At 40.5% G+C, this 13,402-nt stretch overlaps 1 long non-coding RNA gene across 1 annotated transcript in view; it reads left to right on the plus strand.

Annotated features, from left to right (window-relative positions):
• The window catches only part of LOC147711401 (uncharacterized), a 66,190-nt gene extending 56,626 nt beyond the window's left edge, over nucleotides 1-9,564 (plus strand). Inside the window, exons 2-4 of the long non-coding RNA XR_015295923.1 lie at nucleotides 8,665-8,744; nucleotides 8,958-9,030; nucleotides 9,450-9,564. This is a non-coding gene — a long non-coding RNA (uncharacterized LOC147711401). The remainder of the gene's footprint in view (nucleotides 1-8,664; nucleotides 8,745-8,957; nucleotides 9,031-9,449) is intronic.
• The last annotated feature ends 3,838 nt before the right edge of the window (nucleotides 9,565-13,402 follow it).

The raw sequence follows: 13,402 nt of genomic DNA on the forward strand, positions 1-13,402 counted from the left end.
CAACTCTCTCTGGACAGGTCTCCTTGCATACGAAGTAGCACAGAGGCCACATATAGCAGGAGCACACTGTACACAAAGACAGAACAGGAAAAGGATAGCTAAGATCATACCAATGACCATCAGAATCTTCCATCCCCACGTGGATAACAATCCCCAAAACCATCCAATCAACGACCAATCTCCTTCGTCCATATGTACAGACTTGGAGATCTTATGTAGCTTGGAAATGGCTTGGAAAACTGTTGGAGCGTTGTCTGGAATGAAAACGCAGCAGCTCGATTGAATCAATTTGCATACTCCTCCTCTATCTGCAAGTATGACATCTAACGCAACTCTGTTCTGAAGAGTCATAAGACGATCCGACTGAAGCTCAGCTGTCAAGTTACTAAGGGCACCAGCAGTTTCGACTACGGGGGACTCAACCACTCTCGTCAACTGTTGAATGTTCCTGCTGTTAGCCATAGGTCCCCAAAACGGCAGAAAACCCTTCAGAAAATCTCCCAATTCTTGTCCTGCGGTATCTTCCTTACTGAAGACACCTCTAACAACTCTCGTCTTGTGGTAATCTGCTGCAGCTGTATACATGGGAGGCAACAGGAACGAGACAAAACATGTACCCGAAAAATCAGGGGGCAACCATGTATACGCTCTATCGTAACAGATAAAATAGGTACCCTTAGCTGCTAGAAACGATGGGGAAGTCTGGGACGCAAAAACATACATCTCAGTGCAGACGCTCTTCCCTAACTGAGCTCTCGGATTCTTACCATTACCTTGCAGACAATAATGACCCTGATGGGGCACTATCCAAATCGGAGGGGATCTTTTCTCTCGCTGGTTAACACTCAGACTAACTCCATATCCAGTCACGTTCCATCCAATATATGCATGTGTCTTATCTCTCGGGATAGTCTCATAGGAACTAATTCTTCTAATCATATCGACTATGCCCTTAACCAGAGCACTAGTCTTTGGACTATCTTTCACAGAACGTAGGGGATAGACTCCATGAGCATAAATGAACATCGTTCTGTATGCCCAGACAGAACCATTGTAGCTAAAAGGCAAAACCAGGTAAGGAATACCTTTATCGGTAGTATGGGGCATAAGTCCACACACCCAACAATTAGTCGTGTTTACTACTAGCTGGTGTTGGTGCAGAAGCTGAACAAAGGAATTATTAGCAAATTCCAGTCTTCTAACAGTTTCATGTTGGGGCAGAGGGTGAAAAGAATGTTAAGAAACAGTAGGAGGAGGCATAGGTTGTGTAGTAGGCATGAACGTCACTTGAAAAGAGAATGTCACATATCCTATTAACAACATAATTAAACTAAACAACATAAACAGACACAATATTAAAAAACGTTTTCTGCTCATCACTGTACATATTTTGCTCTTGAAGCTCATTCTTTCAACAGGTCTCTCTATCTCGAAAAACTCCATCCTCTAATCGTGCTGTTCGCGGCGGTAGGGTGTTCCGTGCTAGGGAATGCGTCTGTCAGGCCAGGGAACGCCCTTAGACCAACCAGAACCGTCGACCTAACGTCTTCGGCTTGCACTCCAAAGACTTGACACCGTGACCCTACAGCTGAACCCGGATGGTGGTTCAAAAAACAAAAATCCAAATAGTTCCTCGGAGGAGAGCTTAACCTTAAAATAACAAAGAAAGAATGTATTCTTTTATTTGTCCAACGACTCTCGGTCGCAAATTATAACGCTCTTTGCCAGGCAATGTCTGTTCTCGAAACAAAAGCTCAGGTTCAGAAGTATCCAAACGATTCGACGGAGGCACAGCTTCTTGTAAAAGATCGTCTCTTTCTCGTTCAGTGTTCGTTCCAATCAAACGGGCATCGCTAAAAGGCAGAAAACGAGGCATGGTTTCAGTCTCGGAGTCAGGAAGTCCTTTCTGGACCCATTGGTCGTACGGCAGAGGCAAAGGGGCCCTCTTACAATGTACGCCGTGGATCCAGTTCTTTTTACCGCGCACTCGCACTGCTGACCGTGTAGATAAAAGCACCAAGAAGGGGTCAATCCAGCGGGGCTGTTCATTCTTGGTCCGCTGGTAATTCTTGATTAGGACCCAGGATCCAGGTTCAATAGCGTGTCCTGGATCTACAGATGCTTGTGGCAAGGTATCATGAACCTGTTGATGCAAAACACGCAATTTAGCCGTCAATTAGTAAAGGTAGTCAAGCAATACAGGGTGTTCTATCTCGCTAAATTTTGTCGGCCGCGGCACTCCCTAAATATTTGCCGGGCGACCAAACACGACCTCATAGGGACAAGTCCCATTCGTGAATGCACAGTCATTCTTGGGACAGAAGGGCTAACGGCAAGGCATCTGGCCATTGTAAACCAGAGCTCGCCTGAATCTTGGCTAGTTTTAGCGTAAGGGTGCCATTGTAGCATTCAACCAAACCAGCTGATTGGGGGGGATTTGCAGCGTGGAATTTTTGCCTTATTCCTAACCCATCACACACTCTCTTTATCACTTGACCCACTAATTCACTCCCATTGTCTCTCCAGATCATTCTCGGCAAACCAAACCTAGGGAAAAATTCCTTAATAAGGGCTTTAGCTGTGGACAAGGCAGTGTTATCTTTCAAAGGGTATGCTTCCACCCATCTCGAAAAAGAGCAAACAACCACTAGCACATACTTCAGGTTGTTGCACCTCTCCATGTGGATGTAATCTAGCTGCAAAGCCTTGAACGGATACGTTGGAGGAGCAAAATGACCAGCTGGAGTTGGAGTTCCCTTACCAGGATTGTACATCAAACACACCATACAATTCTTAACCAAGTTCTCTGCACACTTAGGAATTCCTGCATTCTGCCACAATGGAGCTAACAACTTACAAATCCCTTTCACACTGATATGAGCCATTCCATGAGCCATCGTAACCACTGGAAGTACATACGCATCGGGTAACAACCATCGCTGATGCTCTGACAACTCAATCCAACAACCATTCGAATCCAATTTACCCTTGCTTTCTCTCCATTCATTCAACTCTTTCTCTGTAGCTTCAGCTTGAATGGACTTCACGCTTTCAATCGAATCTTCACACATACTTCTATCCGGAACCCATCTCGCCGGACCCGCAACATACATTCGACTCATCACATCTCTCGCAGTTTCTTTCGCGACTTCATCTGCAAACGCATTACCACGATCAACATCATCAGTAACTTTCTTATGCGCACTGCATTTCACGATCGCAACTTGCAACAGCAAAGTAAGTGACTCAAGAAGATCATTTACCATCTGACCATGCTGAATCTTAGTTCCATGCGAAGTCAGGAACCCACGCTCTTTCCACAAACGTCCAAAACTATGAGCCACACCAAACGCGTACTGGCTATCGGTATACACAGTCACTCGTTTCCCTTTCGACAACACACACGCTCTTGTCAATGCAATCAACTCTGCTGCTTGTGCTGAATTATGTGGGATATGTGCAGCTTCAATAATCGTATGCAAAGTCGTAACAGCATATGCCGCAGTCGTATCACCATTAGGAAGCTTAAAGCACGAACCATCAACCCATAAGGTACCATCACACTCTGGAAGAGGAGTGTCCCTAAGATCTATTCTCCCTTTTGTTTCTTCCTCTGTCCTAAGGAAGCAATCTTGCTGTTCAGTAACATCTGTCTCAACTGAAATCGGCATTCAACGTGTTGCATCTCTTTATGTGCACATGACTCGCTAAGAGTGTCAATTCGTAACCCGACAACCGAGCACAAGTTAAGTACTGTGTCTTGGTGCGATTCAACAAGGTATCCACTGCATGTGGAACCATCACAATCAATGTATTATCCATAACCAGGCCAGCAGACTGTTGAATCGAGAAAGCCGCTGCTGCTGTAGCTCTCAAACAACTTGGCAACGCTCTAGCTACCGGATCCAAAGTCGACGAAAAATATGCACATGGACGCTAGTTATCGCCAAACTGCTGTGTCAAAACTGACAATGCACATCCCTCTCTCTCGTGGACATAGAGTGTAAAAGGCTTACTGTAGTCGGGAGTACCCAACACAGTAGCCGAACACAACGCATCGTGCAATTCTGAAAAGCTCTTCTGACATTCGTCAGTCCAAGGAATAGGATTTGGAGTATCCTTAACAGTAAGGGCTATCAAAGGTTTAGCAAGCAAAGAAAAATTAGGGATCCACTGTCTACAATACGATGTAATACCCAGGAAAGCACGCACTTCTCTCTGTGTCGTAGGCACACTCATTTTCGCAATAGCTTGAATTCTTTCTGGGGTCAATCTTCTTCCCTCCTTCGATAAGAGGTGACCTAAGCAGGTAACTTCTTGTCGACAATATTGCAACTTCAAAAGAGACACCTTATGATGAAAATCAGACAAATGACGTGACAACGACAAAGTAGCCTCTTTACAAATCTCTTCATTGTCAGCAGCAACTAACAAGTCGTCAACATACTGAATAAGAGCAGCTCCATCAGGTAAAACAATCGAATCAAGCTGTGTTTTCAAAGCTTGACTATAGATCGATGGACTCTCACAATAGCCTTGAGGAGCGCGCTTAAACCGGAAACTTCGGCCTCCCAAAGAGAAGCCAAAAATATCCCTACTCTCCACGGCAATCGGGATGCTGAAGAAAGCATTCTTCAAGTCAATCACCGAAAACCAGGTAGCAGAAGCTGGAATCCAAGTCAATAAAGCAGTGATATCAGGTACAACAGGAAATTGAGGAACAACAATCGTATTCACCTCACGGAGATCGATCACAAACCTATATACAGGAGGCTGTGAAGAATCAGTTCTTTTCAGAACAGGCAAAACCGGACTATTGCACACGTTACCTCTTGTTTCTTCAATCACACCTTTCTCAATCAGATCATAGATGATCGCTAAAAGTGCTCTTTCACCATCACTAGAAATTCGATATTGGGGAATTCGTGGCAATCTAGCATTCGCTTTCAACGTTACAACATATGGCAGAATCTCCAAGAGACCCACGTCATTAGGACCAGTAGCCCAAAGAGAATCAGGGAGAGATGACAATTCAGCTGGAAGTCGATCTTTAGACAAATACATCAGAGAGATCACTCTCTTACCCAATGTAAACTGTACTCCTGAAGGGGAACAATGTAGCGTTGCATACAATCTTTTCAACAAGTCCAATCCCAATAAGTTCTCGCCACAACCTGTCGTCAGAATGAGGGGTGCTTCGAATTCACAAGGTCCAACAGAATAGACAACGGACTAGAAATCGGATTAGTAACCGGGGCGCCAGAAAAACCTACTGAAACATTCGTTAAGCCAGACAAAGGTGCGCCAGGGAGTTTAGAGTGCATAATAGAACTCTTCGCAGCACCAGTATCCAACAGAAAAGGCTCTGACACACCTGATGCAATCACTTTAACATAAGGTCCACTCTGATCTACTGGAACTGAAACAACTCCCTCTCTTTGTCTATGGCTGTCCTAGCAATCATTACCATCCGTATTCTCACCTTCGACATAGTAATCGTCCACAGAGTACTGAGCCGTCCTACCAGACGCACCATTCTGCTGATCAAAGCTATTCATAGAAGTCTGTGGAGGCAAGGAACGCGCATTCTGAGGAAACACACCACGTCCTCTACCTCTAGGAGCTTGCTGAACACCTCGACCTCTCACACCAGAAGCACCATTCGTGCGTTGTAACAGAACCGGACAACTATTCTTGAAACGACCCTCTTCTTTACAATACGCACACTGATTAGGGCCTACAGGAAAATGAGGCTGAGAAGACTCGAACCTCTGCGAGTTTCTCTGATATTGCTGAGATTGCTGATAATCGCGCTGATTATTACGAGGCGGATACGCTTGCTGTAAAAGAACCTTTGTCTTTAATTATTTAGTCTTCTTGTCAGCTCTATCTTTCTCGTCCTTATCCCTATTCTCGTAGTACTGTGCAGTAGCCAAAATCTGTGCTGACGACGAAACAGGCCAAGCACTCTCAGAATCCTTCAACTTAGTGCACAACTCTGGAAGCAAATTATGCACAAACTTGTCAACAAACAACCGATGACCACCTTCCGTACTCATGTCCTGACCACTATGGTCGACAAACGTCTCTTCGAACCTAGTGAAACAGTCAGACACACTTTCGTCTTTCTTCTGCTTACATGCAGAAACTTGTCCCAATTAACACTCACGGCGGGCATTAAAGTCTTCATGTAATTAACAATCCTACCAGGGAGTTCTGCAACTAAATCCTCTGGTTTAGCACCACCAACTTGTCTAGCATCTGCAGCACCAATGTTAACCCATGTATCATCTAACTCTTGCGCATGATCCGTAGCTGTGGAACAATATTACCAAACAACATGTCTATGTCGGCTAAATTCATAATACATGAATCCGCAGTCTGTGATAATTCCTGTGATAATTCCTTATAGGGGCGGCGATAGAGGTTTACTGTTAAGACAAAGGGAATCGCGCTGGATTTGTAGACTGAGAGCGGTTCAACAGGGAATGAATACCAATAATGAGTTTCACTTTTTCCTATAGGGCTCTATGGGAATTAGCCCAAGCATCATTATCCCTGTTCTTCTATTAAAATGGTTGGCGGCTTTAAATTTTGAAGTTGAACGCACATACTGTTCCGTGCTTTTCTCCATGTATAAAAGCCATTCATATTAAGTTTGTGTACATTGTCTTTGTTTGTAATTTCGATCTTACATATATGTATTTTGACATACCCTAACATCTTTGTTTATGTCATTTGTAAAACCAATTTTGTGAATGTGCCTCCTGACATGCCCAAACATTTGTCATTTGAGCTTTCTCTTTATATCTGTTCCCACAATTTTACTGGGCTACCAACCTATTCGTTTCAATACGGTACAGGTATGAATTTGTCATGTCCAGCATTATTGTACCTCCTCTGTTGGATCGGAAATCATGTGTTTTCAGTGATTCAAAGAATATTTAAGTTATGACCATTTTTGGTTTACTTTGTGTGAGTTTTTGAATCAATCTTAAAAGCCAGTTGAGTACCTATCTTTAAATTAGTATATTATTACGATATGCCTAAGATCTGAAGCAATATGTATTTGAAATAATCATAAACACGATATACTTCAATTTGCATCTCTGCATGTTGCCCTACTTGGCAAACAAAGACCATTCCAAGATGGCGCCTGTCGTTTTATACATCATGTTATATGCCCAGTTACTTCTTTCCAAATTACTATATTATTACGATATGCCTAAAGATCTGAAGCAATATGTATTTGAAATAATCATAAACATGATATATTTCAATTTGCATCTCTGCATGTTGCCCTACTTGGCTAACTAAGACCATTCCAAGATGGCGCCTGTCGTTCTATATATCATGTTACATGCCAAGTTACTTCTTTTTGATCCTAAATTGTGTTATTTAGTTTTAAAATGTATTTTCACGCTTGCTGTTCTTTTGATTGCATTATTAGGTGTAGTTATTTTGTTAGAATGGTGTATTCAAACAACGAGTTCGAACCACATAAAAATCACCTACGTTTTTTCAATCATTACTTTCCTGTTTATAATATGGGGAGCGCTTCTATTACGCTAATAATTAAACTCGCTCTTGATATGTGGTGAAATCTGTCCACGTATCTCTTTGGAGTATTCCTGGCATTTCCGATAGTTGTTTTGACCTTCTCAAAATGGCGGCCGTTTTTTCTGTTTATCATGTGAAATACTCGGGAGATCGAGATTGGGTTGCCTGTCATTCTATGACTCTCTTTTCTGAACTTACTGATGTTTCATAATATATCATGCCTAGATTGAGGATGAATTTTACATTTACATTTGGAGGCTTCCTAGTACTATATCTTTCTCGGCGAGTTTGTGGTCTTATGTTAAGAGACTAGGATGCAGTATACTTTTCCTGTTTCAAGATGGCGGCACTTTTTTCGTATTCTACTCAGCAATTACTAATATCTAATTGTTGGTAATTGGCCCAATTATCCTATCAGGACACCTATATATACTGTGCTTTTGGCGCCTATTTTTCGAACCAGAAGACCACAACCTGACGTTCCTGCATGTTCCAGCCCCTTGGTGAGTCTTGCCTTGCACACTGATACTAACTCCCCTTTGCTAAATCGGGGAAGCTCCTTTATACCCTGTATTCTGTCCTAAGAACTCTTTATGAAATAATTAGCATCTTTGTTGGTTTTAGGAGTGAACCAAGGGTTAGACAGTTTAAACTCATTGGAGATGTGTATGCTTATGTTATTGAGTATTTGATTCTTGACCAGTTTACCCAGTCCAAGATGGCGGCTCCTTGGTATTAGATTTGGTGTACTGTTTGCATGTTTCTTCATCTTAAGTTTTTGGGGTCTACCCTTTTCCACATGAATGCTACTCGTGTTTTTCTAATTGTAAAGTTTTTTGAAACAAACCCTGGCCATTTAGTGTCTAAAATATGACTAGTTGCCTTCATAGTATAGATAATTAAAGATTCCATTCTTAATTGAGTATAACTTGGGTTTGGAATATATATGGCTACTTTCCTTTCTTGACCAATTGGGCACATTTGCCAATTGTCTATTGACTGATCAATGTTCTGTGACAATCTAATCGCATGCATATGATGATGCATATGATATACTCTTTCCTAATACCTATCTATATGCTTTTAAAATATATTTTTCTACAGACTACTTTGTGGGCCAACTTTTTCTTCCTTGTTGACAGTGACTGTGTACCGGAATCTGTGACCTTACTTACTAATTTTCAGTGAGTATAGACATCATTTCAGGCTCTAAATGAATGATCTATAGAGAGTTTTTTAATTAATAAATTGCATAGGCTTGGTAACCAAGGTTCAGCGACTGGACTTTCCTGCATTTAATTAATGCTGAGTGAAATGCTTACAACTGACATGATAGGTCTGTATAGAATTCAGTGTTGTGAGTACCTCTGATATATCCTTTTGGATTATTTTAACAGAGCAATGAAAGAAACCTCATGAAAATCTTTTTAAGACGGATGTGAAACTTGATTCCAGAGAATTTGTTTTAAGGTACTCTATGTTATACATTACCATTGCTATCTGTAGGGTTACAATTTTGAATCTAACTCTTGCTCTTTTGTTGCTTAAACGAACTCTAGGCATGGAACTCTAATAACTATTTAAGTATGGTACTCAATACTATGTACTGATATGACAGAATTCAGTGAGACTATTTTATAACAATTGACTGTATCCTTGTGCCTTTATAGTTCTTCTATCCTTTTACTGTAGTGTGTCTTTTTTAAAATGAATTGCAAATGTTTTCCCATTTTTTGTTAACCACCTGTTTTAACGAGTAACTGGACCCCTGAACCTTTTCTGGTTTTGTTCTCTTTTTTCTGGTTTAGGGTACCAATATGTATACAAATTGTGTAATATAACATCAAGTAAATGTTTGTAATATATGTTTTTGTATGTGTTTTGTATAGCCCTGAAGAAGTCCGGCAACGGACGAAACGCGTCGGCTATCCGCAACTATCAAAAAAAGAAAATAAAGAACAAAAATTGAATAAAAGAAAGAAAATCCAAGTCACTACTTTTGTGTGTCTTTCTGAATATTTGGGAAAACCAATAATTCTGTTCATTTGTATGTTTTTTAATAACTGTTTTTGTAACAAATGCGTAACTTTTGAAGGGTGCTGTCCAACTTTCATAATTATAATTCCTTATAGTACCCTGCAGGATTTTTACGTGGATCAGGCAAAGACTGCTTAAGGGCCAAAACTTCAACCGGCTTCCATGGAACATGTACCCAAACACGCTGAAAATGAGGCGGAATAGCTGGATTAGCAGCTGCATCTTCTGGCCTCCAAACTGGGGGAACCTCTCTCATCGGATATTGTCGCGCCTTTCTCCTAACTGAAGAATCAGGCTCAAACAGTCGCTGAGAAGGAGATTCACTCCTAAACGACAACAACGTCGCAACTGCTCTCTCAATGTCAACACCCACTATAGTTCCCCTCGCAAACTCGGACTGTATACGGAACAACTCAGGCGGAGCTCGTCCCAATTCACCATCTTCCCATTCTTCACGAAGGAAAGCACACATTGTCCCAAAAACATATCTCTGCATCGGTGCTTCCCATTGACGGAAAACATCCATGACACACTCAAAACTATACTGCAAAGGGTAAGTAACCCATTTAAGCGCTAAATGATCCAATACTGATCGCTCATCTGGACCAGGCAATTGGCTACGCAATTGTTTACGCTCTGCAACAGGGGTCATTCCCAATGACCCAAAAAGAGGAGAAAAGAGACCAGCAACAGTATTGGTCATTCTCTGTCGAACAGAAGGAGAAGTTGACAAAAGAACAGGAGACAAAGCAGAATGAGAGGAAACCAAGGTCGGGACAGTAACAGGAGGAGTAAACAATACAGGTGTAGGAGTAGCAGACGAAGGAAGTAACAAAGTCGGCGGCCCTTGAGAAGGCTGCGCCAAAGGAGTAGGAGCCAACTGAAGAGGAGCTGGCTGTAGACGCACAGATGGCAAAGCAACCGGAGGTTGCGCAACTATAGGTTGCGGAGGTGCCGTAGCACTCTGCACATAAGGGGGTGGTGAACTCAATAGATGCGACATCAAAGGATCTTTCTCAAGATCTTTCTTTCATCTTGCTGTTGAGGTGGCAAAGCTGGGTAGCATTTATCTATCGCCAATTTACACTGCCTAAGCAACTGCTCACTTTCTTGTTCTTCTTCATTATCCCTAAACTGCACCATTGAAATACCTCGTTCTCTTTTGTTTCTCTTCGCTAACTTAATTTCTTTCTTTCCTTTCGCCAAAGGCGTAAAGAGTCAAACATCGCTGGCCGGGCTTTCTTCTTGAACAGTTTAACTTCTAGATTATCTAAAATCTCTGTGTCATAACTACCATATTGGGGCCATTTTAGGAGGTAGGGTGTTTAAATATCGATTACAAAAATATAGTTAACAAAAATATAGTTGTATAAATATCGTTTACAAAAATATCGACTCCCTATACCTAAACAGGTAAGTACATAAATATCTACTCAAAAATATCGATGTAATAAATATAGATGTTAAAAATATCGACTTTTTAAATTAATTAAAATTACATTAAAGAATTAAAAATTATAAGTACTATTATCAAAATACATTACATTACTTTCATATTTTAACTATTTATAACAAATGAACTACACTTATTCATTATAAACTTAATAAATGTGTACATATACATATATTTAACACATAAAATTATATAACAACAATAATGCATACATTTAATAAAAATATTAAAAAAATTATTAGTTAAAACATATGATAGCAAAGTGGTAAAAATTACTAATCCCACCGCGTTGGATAGCGTAGGGGTAATAATTACGATTCCCACTCCAAAGGGTGCAACAGTAGGGAAAGCGTTGGATACCGTAGGGGTAAAAATTACTATTCCCACTCGAGAGGGTGCAACAGTAGGGAAAGCGTTGGATAGCGTAGGGGTAAAAATTACTATTCCCACTCCAAAGGGTGCAACAGTAGGGAAAGCGCTGGATAGCGTAGGGGTAAAAATTACTATTCCCACTCCAGAGGGTGCAACAGTTGGTGAAAGCGTTGGATAGCGTAGGGGTAAAAATTACTATTCCCACTCCAAAGGGTGCAACAGTAGGGAAAGCGTTGGATAGTGTAGGGGTAGAAATTACTATTCCCACTCCAAAGGGTGCAACAGTGGGAAAAACGTTGGATAGCGTAGGGGTAAAAATTACTATTCCCACTCCAGAGGGTGCAACAGTAGGGAAAGCGTTGGATAACGTAGGGGTAAAAATTACTATTCCCACTCCAGAGGGTGCAACAGTAGGGAAAGCGTTGGATAGCGTAGGGGTAAAGATTACTATTCCCACTCCAAAGGGTGCAACATTAGGGAAAGCGTTGGATAGCATAGGGGTAAAAAATAATATTCCCACTCCAGAGGGTGCAACAGTAGGGAAAGCACTGGATAGCGTAGGCATAAAAATTACTATTCCCACTCCACAGGGTACAACAGTAGGGAAAGCGCAGGAACTCTAAAAAAATAATAAACCATCTGTCAAATTTAGTATAAAATGTAATGAAGATTATAAACATATTTAATATATACATTTAAATATATTATTATTAACAAACAACTACACACCTAAAATTAATATTTACTAATTAATTATTGATTAGTATTGTATTTTCAAAATATTTACATAATTAATTGACAGCTTTCACACCATATACACTTATAAACACCACAACACAAACTAAAATTTATTTACTCGTTTAAAAATAATAATTATTTAATTCAATTCAATTCAAATGATCTTTATTCGGATTTAGTACATCCATAAAAGTACATACAGAATGAAAATACATTTTAAAAGCACTTAAAAACACGCATAAAAAAGGTTAAAAACAAATTGTCCAATTAGGTTAAGGCAGCATGTATGGCTTAAAGTGCATAATATATAAAGTGCAAAATGCATAATAGAGGAAAAGCATTAGTCCGTTGATGTCCGTAATTTCAAAATTCAGTTGTATTCTCCCACAAGGATTGTTTGAATCAAAGCACATGTACAATGGAATCTGTATTTAGTAACCAGTGCAATGGTAAAGTACACAAATACATAGGATGGCATAGTACTACTGTCCATTAGCCGTGTTCCATACTTGCCCTCGATTTCACACAGGCTTTTATGAAACAACTAACAGAATAAATGACTTCATCAGTGTGCAACATTTGCAAAAATTGCAGTGCGAGAATGGAGTCTCGTAAATTATATTTGCGGAGGATTGATCTTAAATATTGGCAGGTATACAGTTTATAGTGGCCACAAAAGAAGAAATAGTGTAATAAACTTTGTTTTCCACCTTGAAAACAGGGGCAATCCAACTCTTCTAATTTTTTGTTGTAGCCAATAGGAAAGCTAAGCAAATAGACTATGCTTTCCTCCCGAAACCTGAATAAAAGACTCCGATTCCATTTTCCTATAGGAATTGACAGGTATCTTATAGAATTATTTGAATTAACAATACCTGAATCAATAGTGCGCAAATATCTACTGACCACTGGTTTAATGGATTCTGATCTCATCCTTTCCTCATTATATAAGTCCAGGAATGCCCGTTTGATACTATTCTTGTGAGCGGGTACAATAGAATCAGGGGAGCTAAATAAAGATCCTTGTCCCACACACTGCAGACTATTTTTCACTGCATTTAACCAGGGTATATGATGAGATCTATCACTAGACAAGCAGTCAGATATAACACTGCGCGTTAATGTTGCTGCTGGATTTAGCCATATTTTAATCCAAAAAAGCGCAGGCCTTGACTTAATAAAATCGACAATATATGGCAGCCTTAGTTCATTGTGACAAATCAAAGTTGGGGCACAAGGAAC

Source organism: Lissotriton vulgaris, chromosome 5, assembly GCF_964263255.1.
Source record: "Lissotriton vulgaris chromosome 5, aLisVul1.2, whole genome shotgun sequence".
NCBI lineage: Eukaryota > Metazoa > Chordata > Amphibia > Caudata > Salamandridae > Lissotriton > Lissotriton vulgaris.